This window comes from Triticum aestivum, chromosome 1B (genome assembly GCF_018294505.1).
Source record: "Triticum aestivum cultivar Chinese Spring chromosome 1B, IWGSC CS RefSeq v2.1, whole genome shotgun sequence".
Lineage (NCBI taxonomy): Eukaryota > Viridiplantae > Streptophyta > Magnoliopsida > Poales > Poaceae > Triticum > Triticum aestivum.
This window is the reverse complement of record NC_057795.1, coordinates 30,594,989-30,602,754: the sequence shown is the minus strand read 5'-3', so window position 1 is coordinate 30,602,754 and position 7,766 is coordinate 30,594,989. Positions and strand designations below refer to the sequence as shown.

The window sequence follows — 7,766 nt, the reverse complement described above, 5'->3', positions numbered from 1 at the left end:
ACTTAATCATAAACCCACAATTCATCAGATCTTGACAAACACACCGTAAAAAGAGTTACATCAAATAGATCTCCAAGAAGATCGAGGAGAACATTGTATTGAGATCCAAAAAGAGAGAAGAAGCCATCTAGCTAATGACAATGGACCCGAAGGTCTATGGTAAACTACTCACAACTCATCGGAGGGGCTATGGTGTTGATGTAGAAGCCCTCCATGGTCGATTACCCCTCCGGTGGAGCACCGACGAAGGCTCCAAGATGGGATCTCGCAGATACAGAAGGTTACGGCGATGGAATTAGGTTTTTGTTGGCTCCTTTGATGTTCTCGGGGTACGTGGGTATATATAGGAGGAAGAAGTAGGTCGGTGGCCGCTCGAGGGGCCCATGAGATAGGGGGAGCGCCTTGTAGGGGTGGGCGCGCCCTCCACCCTCGTGGCCGCCTCAGCTGCTTCTTGACTTGCACTCCAAGTCCTCTGGATCACGTTCGTTCCAAAAATCACGCTCCCGAAGGTTTCATTCCGTTTGGACTCCGTTTGATATTCCTTTTCTTTGAAATACTAAAATAGGCAAAAAAACAGCAATACGAGCTGGGCCTCTGGTTAGTATGTTAGTCCCAAAAATGATATAAATGTGTAAAGTAAAGCCCATAAATATCCAAAACGGATAATATAGTAGCATGGAACAATAAAAAAATTATAGATACGTTGGAGACGTATCATTCCCTTTGTCATCGGTATGTTACTTGCCCGAGATTCGATCGTCGGTATCATCATACCTAGTTCAATCTCGTTACCGGCAAGTCTCTTTACTCGTTCTGTAATACTTCATTCTGCAACTAACTCTTTAGTCACAATGCTTGCAAGGCTTATAGGGATGAGCATTACCGAGAGGGCCCAGAGATACCTCTCTGAAACACGGAGTGACAAATCCTAATATCGATCTATGCCAACCCAACAAACACGTGTAAACAGTGGGCCTTCTACGGGCCGTAGAAACAGTGGGCCTTCTACGGGCCGTAGAAACAATGGGCCTTCTACGGGCCATAGAAACAATGGGCCTTCTATGGGCCGTATCATCAATGGGCCTTCTACGGGCCGTATCATCAATGGGCCTTATACGGGCAGTATGATCGATTGGCCAAACATGGGCCAATAATAGGCCGCAATATGGCCGTAAACGGGCTAGAGTTGGAATCGTCCGTTCATGGGCTGACCATAACGGGCCATGGTTAATAGGCCGTATTTGATGACGCTATGAAAACGGTCCAACGTATTAACGGACCACAAACGGGCCGACTGTAACCACGGGCTGAATTTGGCCCACAAGCAAAAAATGACAGTAACGGGCCGTAAGTAAATGAATGCTGGAAATGAGCCCAAGAATAAATGGGCTCTAAGAAGGCGGAAAGATAACATGGGCTGGAAACGGCCCAACGGAATAATGGGCCATTAATGGGTATAAAGTGATACACTATTCTTTACGGGCCAGTTTCACCACGGGTCGTTAATGGGTGTAAAGTGATGCACTGTTCATTACAGGCCAGTTTCACCACAGGTCGTTAATAGGCCAAGAGTTACATAGGGCCTCATATGGGCCGAAAGACGTCATGGGCCAGAAGTGAAAATGGGATGGAATCATATTGGATGGCCCAGATGATGCTACTGGGCCTAATTCGAATAGGGCATAACGGGCCTTGGTTAGCGGGTTATAAATGGGCTATATGCGAACAAGCCGTTAACAGGCTTTCCATGGGCCGGCCCGCCACCTTTTGACCAAATCAAACGGGCCGGCCTTTTCACAGGAATGGGCCTCTATTGGGCCGTGCCACGTGTCGACATATCATAGGCGCCTTCTGTCCAATGAGTGGATGACATCTGTCCCAGCGATGAGCCGACACGTGTTTCCTCCAGCCAATGATGATTTTACACGTGGAAAATCCCCATTGGTCGGGGCTGTTAACGGGTTATCGGATCCAAAACCTAACCCGATAGCTTAACGGTGTTCCGTTACGGTGGATGCCACGTGTCAGTCACCCTTGACGAAAGCACTTCTGTGACGCGCGATTTATCGTCATGGAAGTGGACACTTCCGTGATGATAATTTTGGTAATGTCATGGAACACTTCTACGACAGCACATGTATGACCGCTACAAGAAACCTGTTAATACATGACGGATTTCTCGTGACGTTCTAGAAAATCATCACGAACGATGACAGTTTTCTCTTATCCATCACAGAAAGCGTCATGGATCAGCAGGATGTGACCGCACTTCAAAAAAGTTAGCCCTTTTATGATGGACGTCGATGAGCCGTCACAGAAACTGTCACAGATCAACTTGTTGGTCTATTCTTTTTCTTTCTTTATGCACAATCCGGACCGTCACCGATGGCTCTCGTTGATGTGTTGTGTATGGTTCCTTTGTTGGCCCATATGTCAGTTGAATGTCTAGTCATCAACAGTACAGAACTTAAAAATAATTGGAGGACGTGCCAGAAATTTCAAGAGCGCGCACGTGGACATGCAAAATTTTGAGTCGCCAACACGGCCCATTGCAAAATTTTAGAGCCAGCCTATTTAACCCACGGTCAATGCCCATCTAACCTAATCCCCATTCTCTCCTCTGTTCCCTCAGCCGCCACAACTGCCCACTCCAGATTCCGGCGGCTATCACCGGCGCGGTGCACACCGCCAAGCTCGCCTCTCTCTGCTCCATCCTCCCCTCTGGCAAGATTTTCCCTTCCCGGCCTCTACCTCTCGCCAATAACCAACACCCGTGCTAGGGTTTCGGCCTCTGGCATCACCTTCCTCGTCGGCGCATCTCCGACGACTCTTCTCCATTGCCTACAGTGCCCCCACGCGCGCCCTTGCTTCCCGATGGCCCACCTCCAGTAGGGCAGCACGGAGGATCTCCTCCCGCAGGATCCACGGATGCGGCACACCTTGTGGACGCCGGTCCCGGACAAGGGCGGGCACGGCGGCCTTGTCCTGCTCGACAACGGTGGCGGCGAACACCGGTGCTCCTCCTTTCGACCTCCAAGGGGGAGCGCCGGTACAACACAGGCACAAGCACGCCCAGCCCCTGAACCCCTGTTCTTCACCCATCCAATGGCGTACATGATGTGCTCCTCCTCGATGCGACTGTTCCCAGCGAGCTCTCTTCGCCTGAGGAGGCGGAGCAGCAAGTCAAGCACCCCCTTGGCCTCCTATCCTGTAGCGCGTGGACGACCTCACCGTCGGCTGCGTTTATGCCCTCCTAGCATGGTGAGCTTCTCCCGTCTCCCCCTTTTACGCCCAAATCTAGATAATTCTTGCACTCTGAATATGAATCATGTTTTTGTTCAGTTTAGAGGTGGATTCAATTGCTGAGATGAACATGTGAGCTTGATTAGTTGCTGTCGTGGATCTGGTTTTCTTGCACTATTACACATACTTTAATCTGGGCAAGTTAATGCTAATCCATACAGTATGATATAGCTATTTTTTTCTAACATGCACCAATCTTCATGTTGCTTTGGTACAACTCTTTTGGCAATTAATTTGGAAACTTCAGCCTGTTAGATATAAATTCAACTGCGACTTTGTATCTCACCAGAATGGACTTGTTTTGCATATGCTGTATGTAGTACTTAAGAAAAAACCTAATGATTAACCAAAACAATGTCTAATTATTAACTGGAAATAGCAATAAACTTGGATATCATATAAAGTGCGTAAATATCAAGAAACCACACATATTGTCAGAATGTGCAAGCCGTTTATCTGGATTATGTATCATTCTAAGTAATCGTATATATGTAGCGCCGTATCCATGTGTTAGTCCGTTTGATTTTATAGATATATACATATTAAAAGGAAAAAATATATGTGGATTTCAACTTAGTTTTGACATGTTTAACTTGCATCAATTTAAAAATTGTAGTTAGCCGTGTCTGCGCTTATGTTGATGTGACTTTTCTGATTAGTTCATGTGCCGAGAGTTGCAAAATTGGAATTAACCTTCTCTGATATGATGACGAAAAACATCCTTTTAATGCTACAACAATAGCTCCAGAGTTGAAGACGATCTTTAATTAGCCTGGTAAGATAAGGTAGAAGTATGGCTAACTGGATGTTTAGCCTGGTGTGTGAATTAAAAAGAACTGATAGATGCTAAAACATTCATATATGTAGGTCAGATTATCTTACAAATATATGTAGGTCACTGTCATAGTATTTTCTTATTGAAAAGGGAGGAAAAGTACTACGTGATAAGTATGCCAGAACTAAAAAATTGCCAGTCTTTGTGTATTGCATATCTTTTCGTTGGGATCCAAAAATCATCTTCTTTATGGCTCGATTAACTTTCCTTTTTTTTCTTCTGTTCAAGCCATTTTGAATGAGAAAACTACTAGTGACAAATAGTATGGAAGGGGAAACAATGATTTACTGTAATTACATTGTCTTCACTTGGTTTGAAATAGGACACATATATCTATGAAAGAAACATACTTCCATGTATACTTCTTTCCATTAGTGTTTTAGAAAGTTCACTTTGTAGTTCTTCTGTCTCTTACTTTTGATTAATCAAAGTTTATAATTTATTTTTTGAGTGTTAATGCAAGAAGATTTGTGTCAACAGTAAGTCTGTATGAATTTTGTTATCACCATGAGGATGCATCCGAGTGCTTTAGGAGTTCATATACACCAGCCTAACCAACATAATCATGATAATATAAATTGTTCTTTTTCATTATTTCTGTCAGCTGATTTTATTGAGAGGTACATTGGTGCTTGATTGCCTACTAGCTTTCTTCTTAGTATATCATCTGCTGAAAGAGTAATCAATTTCCATATTTTGATTGTATACTGGCCAAAGTAGTGAGTTCATCATTGATCATCCTCTGTCTTGTATAGTGCTAGAGATGTTATAGCATGGAGTCTTGGTTGATAATGGACCAGATTTTTAATCCTTACATTGCCTCCTACAGCATAGAAAATCCCATCTATGCAGTCATCCAGTTTGCACACACGGCCATGAGGTATGAGTTTGGTAAGATTACCCTTCATAAGATTTCACAAACAACCATATATGTGTCCCAAAAGTTTTGTACTTCTGAACATATTAAATTTGAATCAAGAGATGTTGCACATTTCTGAACGTGCTGAATAAATCAAAAGATGTTGTTCCTCTACCTGCTGAATCTAAATCGAAAGATCTCAAGAGAATTATGGTGCTACTTTTGGCAACGTGCCGCCATGCTCAACCTCGCCCGGGCATCGTATGGCCTATTGTGTTGTCTTTAGTCTTCATCGGTATGTCTGGATTTGTAGACCGTGGCTCCCTATGACTTATGTTTTCTATAATTACTGTAGACACATACAGATGATGCTAGCTTTAGAGTTTCAGAGAAAAATAGATTAACTGGATGCAGAGAGAAGAGGTAGCAGTATTTTGGTTTGGGCAACACATGCCCTTCATTCTTCCTTTTCATGATTCGGTTGTGGTTCATCTCATCGGGATAGAAATGCATTCTGTTGCTCTTGCAAGTTTTTTTAAGGCAAGCGAACTATAAATTTATAATGATCAAAACTGTTTGTATTGATGATAATTCATGAGTGTACCAAGCATTTGATGGTTTGGAAACCAAGTACGAATATTGAATGCTATACAGTCAGAATTTGGTATACTAACTTTTTAGTTTTTTAGCTAAATATGCAAGGGCAGGTAATGTTCATAAGATACTGAAGTGTGATACTAGACAATATTTTTTTTGTATCTATAGTTGGACTATTTTTGTGTGTGTAATAATACATACAAAAACTGAATTCTACTTGATCCGATCCTTTATTAGAAGTGGTGTCTTACAAATGTCTTTTCGGCTAGATTTATCGTAAGCCACATATGCCAGATCCTTTTCCTATAGAATATCATATCAGATAGGACACATATTCCATTAAGACATAATCATCATGGAATTTGTACATTCCGTTTTTACATTTTGAGAAAAGTGCCCAGAAATTCTCATCAATGCGCAATATTCAGCTGGGCTGCATTTCTTATCGAGTTTACTGTAGTGAAAACGTAAAATAAGCGCAACGGAGTTTACTACCAATTCTATTGATCTATGCATGCTCATCATTCCTTTTTTTTGCCACCAGTTGTTTCTTTTCACACTTTTGTAAATTTGTTGCACTACTTTGCATTCTGGGAGTGAAAAAAAATGTAGAACTTGATAATGTGAAGTAAGCTACTTGTAGTTTAACCTACTGGATGTAGTATTTTATAACGCAGCATACTTTTCATCATGTGGCAGATATTGGTTATGGGAGCATTTTCAACAACAAAGACATGCGTTTTGACAACATTGGCGTGGACGGGTTGATTTGCTGCTATAAATGTTGGATGACCCCTGGTTGGTGTGTGGCAGCCGAACAAGAGTGGCCTCGCTTGATGGGGGCGGTGCTGGCTGCAGAGTAGCATAGTGTTCTCCGAGACATGCTTGTAAAATTAATGTTTTTGGGTCTTCTTTTTTCGCTCCTGTACAGGTGTATTTTTGGATATGTTGTGATTTTCTTTTTCTAATGACATGAGCATATACTTTCACTCAAATTTTTATTGGTTCAAAATTTTCATGGAAAATGAGAGATGCGTGAATCTCTTGGATTGAAATTAGTGGGCCTTGAAATTAATGGGCTTAAATTATAAATGGTTTGATTACTATATGGGCTGCCACTCTTTGACCGGGCTGAAATTTGGTGGGACAAAACTTAGATGGCTGATTGCTACATGGGCTGACACGTCAGATCCGTGCCAGATGATGATGTGGCAGTCAGATCCATGTCAGATGATGATGTGGCATAGAAGTTAATGCCGTTATGAGCATTGTAGTTAGGTGTCATCCATGACGGTCAAGATCCGTCATGGTCGGTGACGGTTTTGGATGATCCATCATGGAGTGTACAATGATCAAATTATGACGCGATATACATGACGGATTTTAAATCCATCACATATACCTTTGCATGACAGATTTGCATAGGTCCATGACGGATTAAAACTGTCATGTATTAACAGGATTCTTGTAGTGGACTATCTTGATTCTGTCATAAAATCGTCATGGATGTACATGCATGACAGAAAACGCGACCTACTATGACAAACACGTATCATCACGGAAGTGTATTTTTTTGTAGTGCACCTTTGAGACACCTGTAGAGCATCTTTATAATCACCCATTTACGTTGTGACATTTGATAGCTGATACGTCTACAACGTATCTATAATTTTTTACTGTTCCATGCTATTATATTATCTATTTTGGATGTTTAATGGGCTTTAATATGCTCTTTTATATTATTTTTGGGACTAACCTATTAACCGGAGGCCCAGTGCCAGTTTCTGTTTTTTTGCCTATTTTGGAGTTTTGCAGAAAAGGAATACCAAACGGAGTCCAAACGGAATGAAACCTTCGCGATGATCTTTCTTGGACCGAAAGCAAACCAGAAGACTTGGAGTTGAAGTCAGAAACGCCATGAGGCGTCCACAAGGCAGGAGGGCGCGCCCGGGGAGTAGGCGCGCCCCCACCCTTGTGGCCCCCTCGTAGCTCCACCGACGTACTTCTTTATACCCTAGAAACATCAAGGGGAGCCATGAAACCAGTTTTCCACCGCCGCAACCTTCTGTACCCGTGAGATCCCATCTTGGGGCCTTTTCCGGCGATCTGCGGAGGGGAATCGATCATGGAGGGCTTCTACATCAACACCATTGCCTCTCCGATGAAGCGTGA

General features: G+C 42.8%; 1 long non-coding RNA gene across 1 annotated transcript; it reads left to right on the top strand.

The window, feature by feature from the left end:
- Window positions 1-2,621: 2,621 nt before the first annotated feature.
- LOC123085610 (uncharacterized) lies at window positions 2,622-6,606 on the top strand. The gene is made up of 2 exons (XR_006439837.1): window positions 2,622-3,261; window positions 6,294-6,606. It is a non-coding gene; the product is annotated as an uncharacterized lncRNA (long non-coding RNA).
- Window positions 6,607-7,766: the final 1,160 nt, after the last annotated feature.